Here is a 6676-nt window from a genome sequence, read left to right on the forward strand (position 1 = left end):
ACAACATGACAGAAGTCCCCTGTTAAATGGTATGGGGCGACCCTCACACTCCTGCATGGATCTATTCATGAAGTGTGGAAAAGAACAAATGTAATTGTGAGAAGGTGAAATCCTCCCCCTTCTCACTGTCTCCCATTAGAGAAATTATTATTATTATTATTATTATTATTATTATTATTATTATTATTATTATTATTATCATTATTATTATTATTATTATTATTATTATTATATTGTGTGTGTATATATTATATTGGGCTGGTGTAAGACTGGTCTTCCGTCCCGGTAGGGGGCAGTATGCTAAGGGAGCTTAGGATCAGAGTATCAGGGAATAGCCCAGGGGGGTGTTGATAGAAACAGCTGTTTTGTAAATATCTTTAGGTTGTGCACAGGGTGTGGGTATATATGTATTTGGTGATTGTTTATTTAGTTTCATGTTTATTTAGTATTCACACAATGTACTTTATGTTCAGTTATGTTGGATTGGTAGCTTTAGGTAAATAATGTTCCCCCAACTAATGGTCTGGCCCATACGGCCGTGATTGGTCCAATTGCCATTTCCCTATTTAAGGGCTTTCTCATTTGATGTTTGGGGCTGAAGGTGGTGCTGGCTCGACGTGAGGCCAGTACGAGAGACGTATGGTTAGGTTAGGTTAGGCTATGCTATGCTATGTTATGTTTTCTTTTCTCAGACCACCACAGTGAGTAAAAGTTATTTTCCTTTATTAAATGTTGATGTATTCTCAGACACAAGCCATCAGTATCCCTGCTCTTTGCACCTTGACATGCATGTCACCGCTGTTTGTTAACCTAGCTTTGCTGATTTGTATCTTGTGATGTGTGTGTGTTTTTCTTAACAGGTGTTAGATGACTGACAAGATCTATGGGGGGGCCCCCTTTGGGCCCCCCCATACTAACTTAGTCTTCAAAGGAATCTAGTGCCATGGGACTCCAGTGTCTTCAAAACATCCTCGGAATACATGTGTATGAATGGTCCAACGAAGGGTTGATCTGGAAGCCACCGCGGTCCACGCAGTAATCTGCTGCGTGGGCCGTAGTGGCTTCCAGAGCCATCTTTCGGTCTAGGTCAGGTACAGTAACGGTTGCCCTTCAATGTAGCAGGCTACGGGTTTCTAAAGAAGCCTGCTTTACGTAGCATTGGAGTACAAATATTGTGCAAAATGCTCATGTAATTGCACTAGCACTGGTAACCTGTAGATTAGCTTAGTTTAACGTCATTCGGAGCTGTCTGTCAAATGTGTGGCTTACTTTAAGTCCACAAGGCCCTCTGGTTAACCACGTTGGAACACCCCTGGACAAGGTGATTAGTCACTGGGTGTGTGCTAAAGTTTTGTTCCATTTTTCACTAGTTGGTTAAGGTTTGGTAGAATTGTTTGGATGCTAGCGACGTGATGGCGTATGTACAAGAGCCTACCGTGGCCAGGCCACAGTTGCGACGGCCACGGCCAGATGGCCTAGTGTGAGTGCAACCTTGATTGCCTTTGTATACTGTTTACCATTGGATGTTTATGCAATTTGGCTTAATTCATCCACTGTAAAGCTGCATTTGACTATTCCAGGGTCGTTTTGTACAGGCTTTCAATTGACCTTGTTGACTAGGTTGTGCGAAGTTTTTTTTTTTTTTTTACCCTTGCTTACAATCCAACGGTTGCGACCACTTATGCAACTGGGCTGTGAACCTTGCAATTCTAGTTGCATATTTGTACACGCAAGCTTGTCCATTTCTATCGCCATCACTAACACTAGCTTCAGCATTTCCTTGTAGGCCATTAGCTAACTTGTGTATTGGAGCGATGATTTGGGTATTTTAAGATGCTTGAAAACCTAAAATAAAGCAAAATGCGTGTCTGGTGTGCAAGAGCCAATTTGTTGGCTTGCAGTAGTCGAGGAGTTGCCGTAGGTCGTAAGCCATCTGGAGGTTGTGGCAATGGAGGCTTGTGGTAGATCTGCCATCCAAGAAAGGTTAATTCTTCTGAAGCATGATTAATAGTTTAGTAAATTGAATCTATTCATATAGAACTATAAAATCCAAGACTGCAGCCAGTAACTTGGATCGCAATATGTGGCAAGTATTGGTCTTCATTTGTAACAACAGAATAATTAACATGACTAACTGGGTTTCTTCCATTTTCTAACTAGGGGGACTTGACTGAGTCTACTGGATTAATCAGTGGCGGTACTTTGCCCAACAGATTTGATGGCATGACTACAGGGTGACAAAGACAATTATTCCCTGCCTATCAAAAGAGACTTCTAAAACATATCTGCTAGAACAGTTCCTATACTTTTTGTATAATTTGGTCATGCTGCAAATTTACTTTTTGTAGTTGCTCCATATTTAGTTCTTTGACAGCCTCGCCTGCTAGAAAAGTCCATTCAAATCGGCTAAATATTATGAACTAAATGAATAGCCATGAAATGTTGTCACTCATACTAATGGCAAATACCCCCTTTCAGTTGGTGGTTCAACACTGATGTCTCTCTAGGCTTGAGGGAGAGCTCACAAGTAAATTACACAAATGTCCTGGAGCAATTGGGAATACACTTTTATTTAGTCTACCTGACCAGGGACATCTTTGAACGATAGGTCACCTAACCCAAACTTTTCACTCTTAGGTTGTCCTTTTCTCTTGTTTTAACCCGAAAGGGCTGAAAATATCAACATTTCAGGTATTCTGTTTGGATAATGTGCAAAACTTGTGGCTTCACTATTAAAAAAAATTAACGAATGTATTTTTCTTAATGTGGTTAAACTATTTAAAGATTTGTATGCAAAATATTTCTGCTCAATTTGTGGTCAATGAAACTAAAATGTTTTAATTTGATAAAACACAACTATGGGTTAAAGGTATTTGCTTTGGGCATCTTTTGAAATTTTTAGAATCTAGCTCCATTGCCGTTAGAAATGGTGTCTCCCAGTACTGCAAAGTGCTTCCACAAGTTTAAAAAAGAATGGGCAGAAAAGGAACTGCCAACTAAATCTATTTAACATGGGTAGAAAGTTTCGATGGAAGCTCTTGGCTGCTGGTTCCCAACACAGCTCCACTGTTAGCCTGTGACCTTGCGTTTAACTTTTTTGAACTTTTGGTGACTTTCACAAAAGAGAAATGAACTGGTTAATACAATAAACAAGACATTTGAAACTTCAGCTACATTTTTATCCATTTGTACTGCCTTTGATTTCAACCCGTGACATGTTTGTCAGGTGATAACTATGTACCTGTGACCGCATATCATGGTACCATTTTGAACTGTTTGTGGATATTGCATTAAATCCATATGCTTGAAACTTTTCAATAATGCATATCAACGAAACAATGGAATGAAATAAATGGTTCAAGCAATTTGTGCTTGAACCATTGGCTGCTTTTACATTATTACTCATTTTGGGGGTTATTTCAGTCTCTCCAACATGCAGGTCATGCGAAGAATCATGTGAATGGGAATATTCTATAAATGTCTTGATATCATCTTTCGTCTCAACACTTCTGCTGCAGCCGCCTAAAGTCTCACTCCGAGAACCTTAAAATATGAATCAATCCATTAGAAGTATGAAAATATCTTCCCGGTCGTGCAATAGGGCAAACAAGGTGTCCTTTGACATCTGTTTCGAGACGATTGCAACAGTGCCACACATGATCATATTTGAATATGTTTCAGGGTAGTAATTAGCTGTCGATTTTGGAGGCCTTTATCAATAATGACCAGCTATAGATTTGCTTCCCGATTGGAGATTTCTGACAAATTACATGTTATTTAGCATCTACACGTTAAGCTGAGTCCAATGAGATCAAGCTCGCCCTCTTGCTACACCGAGATCATGTCCTAGACCATAGGTGTACCATGTAAAATACATGTTACAATTTGCTAGAGTGTCATGCTTGGTGTCTTTGGACTCAGCTCAACTAGTACATGTTGAGCTGGGGATCGAACAATTTCAAAGGTCTAGACCCTTATATTGTATTTTAATTGTATTTGTTTATCATTTTTATTGATACAAATGAATAGATAGGTTTTTTGTTAGAGAATTCTATTCCTAAAAACACACTAACAATTCAAGTTTGACAAATTATTATTACATTAGTTGAGATTGCTATCTTTCCCTTACAGTATATATAGTTATTACCTCTTTTCATAAAAGAAGGAGTGTGAATGTCGCTCCATGCTATCTAAGAAGGGACTTGTGTCATTTTGTACTAGCCAACAGTGTCATCCAAATTAAATGTATTATTATTATTATTATTAGTGGACCCCTGTCACTACATACAAAAAAAGTGTGGAACTTTTAAAGCTCAGCCTTTTTTGTGTGCATGTTTCAAGAGACTTTACTAAGTAGTCTGTTTAACAGCCCTCTACACTCTGACAGACGTGTGAACGACTGCAGGTAATAGAGGAGTGTTTGAAGCGACGTGTGTGGATTGGTCGTCAAGCTCTGGCCAGCAGAGGCGCTATAGAGTATGGACTAAACACTCACACACTTTCAGGTCCCCTCTTGGCAAAAGTTGTGAAAATGCGTCAAAATATTTTAGGCATGTTTTTAGGTTGATTTAAGGCATGACCAAAAGGGGACCTGAAAAATGTCCCCTCTTGGCTCGGAGGTCCCCTGTTGGTGAAGGTGTTACGACGCCGAAGTCCACTGTTGGATAGTTAGGCGAGTACACACACACACACACACACACACACACACACACACACACACACACACACACACACACACACACACACACACACACACACACACACACACACACACACACACACACAAATATGCGCACACAAACACGTATGGTCTGGAAAATATATCACCACACCTTGTCACATATATATGCAGGGATGCCAAGTTTGTGCATCACTACTTGTACCCTCCCCCCCCCCGCCCCCCTGCCCCCCCACCCATGGCAGGCACATAACAAACACTATCCTTTCTCTGCAGTTTATTCATCAGCTTTGCCTATTTTAAACTATAAGCAATCATTACCTTGCAGGATATAGACTGTGCAGAATTAATACCTTCTATTGCGGTCACAAGGTAGTTCAAATATACCGGAAGAAAATAGACAAGTGCTGGTGAAGTCTTTATGGGTATTTACCCTCCTTACAAAAGATAGAAAAACCCACTGCCATCTGCCACAGATTTTAAGGTGAGAGATTTAAGGATTAAGATAAAGCATTTGTAAATGATGGTGTAAATGGGGGACTAAAGCTCTTAAAGAAGTGGGAGTCATGTGTTTTAAGAATGAGTTTTAATTTGGCAGATTAGGGCACATAATGCTGCGCTTTAATATTTTAAAAAGATTGTCTGAGCTGGGCAAAACTCTGAACTGTCTGAATGGACACACGGAAAAAACTTGTGACCCATCATAATGGATTATTTTATTCTGTGATGATATTTGTTATGTTTATTTCACCATTCAAGGTTCAAATGCTCTAGTGTATACAGTTTGGTAGCACTGATATAGTATTGCAGTCTTGCAGAATATGGAGTCAGCATGGCTGTCATCATGGCATCACAAGATGAAGAGATTGGGATGTTTAAAACACTTTTGGGAACAGTGAATAATTCACTATATGCATTGTATATATTGACTATATTGATGTCAACATAACATCTTCTCAGAAATGTGTGCACAGAAAAGCATTGAAGTTATGGGCTAAACAGGGCGTACACAAATAATAAGGCACACGGTTCTAAACTGAACGTGGCTTATTTTTATAGACATGTGAATCAGGGAAATGACACAGCAAGCAACATTCCAGTTCAAGTTGATATAGATTTGAATCACAACCGAGTCCCTTTTGTCCTGCTCACACCCAACCCAATACCATTTCCTCTACAAGTGCTGACGGCAGCTGTCAAGGTCATCGGATGGAATGAAGGAAGAATGATTCATTCATGAGCACACAACGTTTTTTTCCTGCAACCTTTAGAATACGCTGCTAAGAAATAAAGAGGACAAATGGAATGCACAGCAATAAATGACTGCCATCCAGGTGGATGCAGGATTAAACCTTGCATTGCGCTATTTGTCAAAGTATAACCACAAATGTAAAGAGAGATATTGAGCGTTGTGATTTGGGGATTGATTTGACTTTTTGGCGGCTGAAGTGGAGGCTGTTCTGTACTTACCTGGTGACTCAGCTTCTTTTCGTTCGAAAGTTTCCCTTAGAAATGTGCTGCTGTTTCCTTACTAAAATCCAATTTATGGTCTACGTAGCACGCAGACCATGCAGAACAGAACTACCCCAACCGGTATTTCTTGGTGACTTTTCAGCAATGACTTGATGTTACAAACTAATAAACCTCCCTTGAATCCCCAACCACAATTTGTGGCAAAGATTTTTTCAACATCCGAATTTGGCGTTGTACTGCAATCTCCTTTCCATAATTAACAGAACACTGTGAAAACCCATTAAAAGAAATCTAGATATTTTAGATGCAGTATTATCATAATGTGCAAAAGCGTCTGACAGACAAGACAGACACACACACACACACACACACACACACACACACACACACACACACACACACACACACACACACACACACACACACACACACACACACACACACACACACACACACACACACACACACACACAGATTTTCTATAGAAGGAGACTCATCCTTCCTTCCTCATTCTTAGCATTGCTT

The 6676-nt window shown here is 39.8% G+C and overlaps 1 long non-coding RNA gene across 1 annotated transcript; it reads left to right on the plus strand.

The window, feature by feature from the left end:
- Window positions 1–247: 247 nt before the first annotated feature.
- Window positions 248–3176, plus strand: LOC130373913 (uncharacterized). The gene is made up of 2 exons (XR_008893559.1): window positions 248–701; window positions 861–3176. It is a non-coding gene; the product is annotated as an uncharacterized LOC130373913 (long non-coding RNA).
- Window positions 3177–6676: the final 3500 nt, after the last annotated feature.

The sequence above is a fragment of the Gadus chalcogrammus genome, chromosome 20 (genome assembly GCF_026213295.1).
Source record: "Gadus chalcogrammus isolate NIFS_2021 chromosome 20, NIFS_Gcha_1.0, whole genome shotgun sequence".
Taxonomy (NCBI): domain Eukaryota; kingdom Metazoa; phylum Chordata; class Actinopteri; order Gadiformes; family Gadidae; genus Gadus; species Gadus chalcogrammus.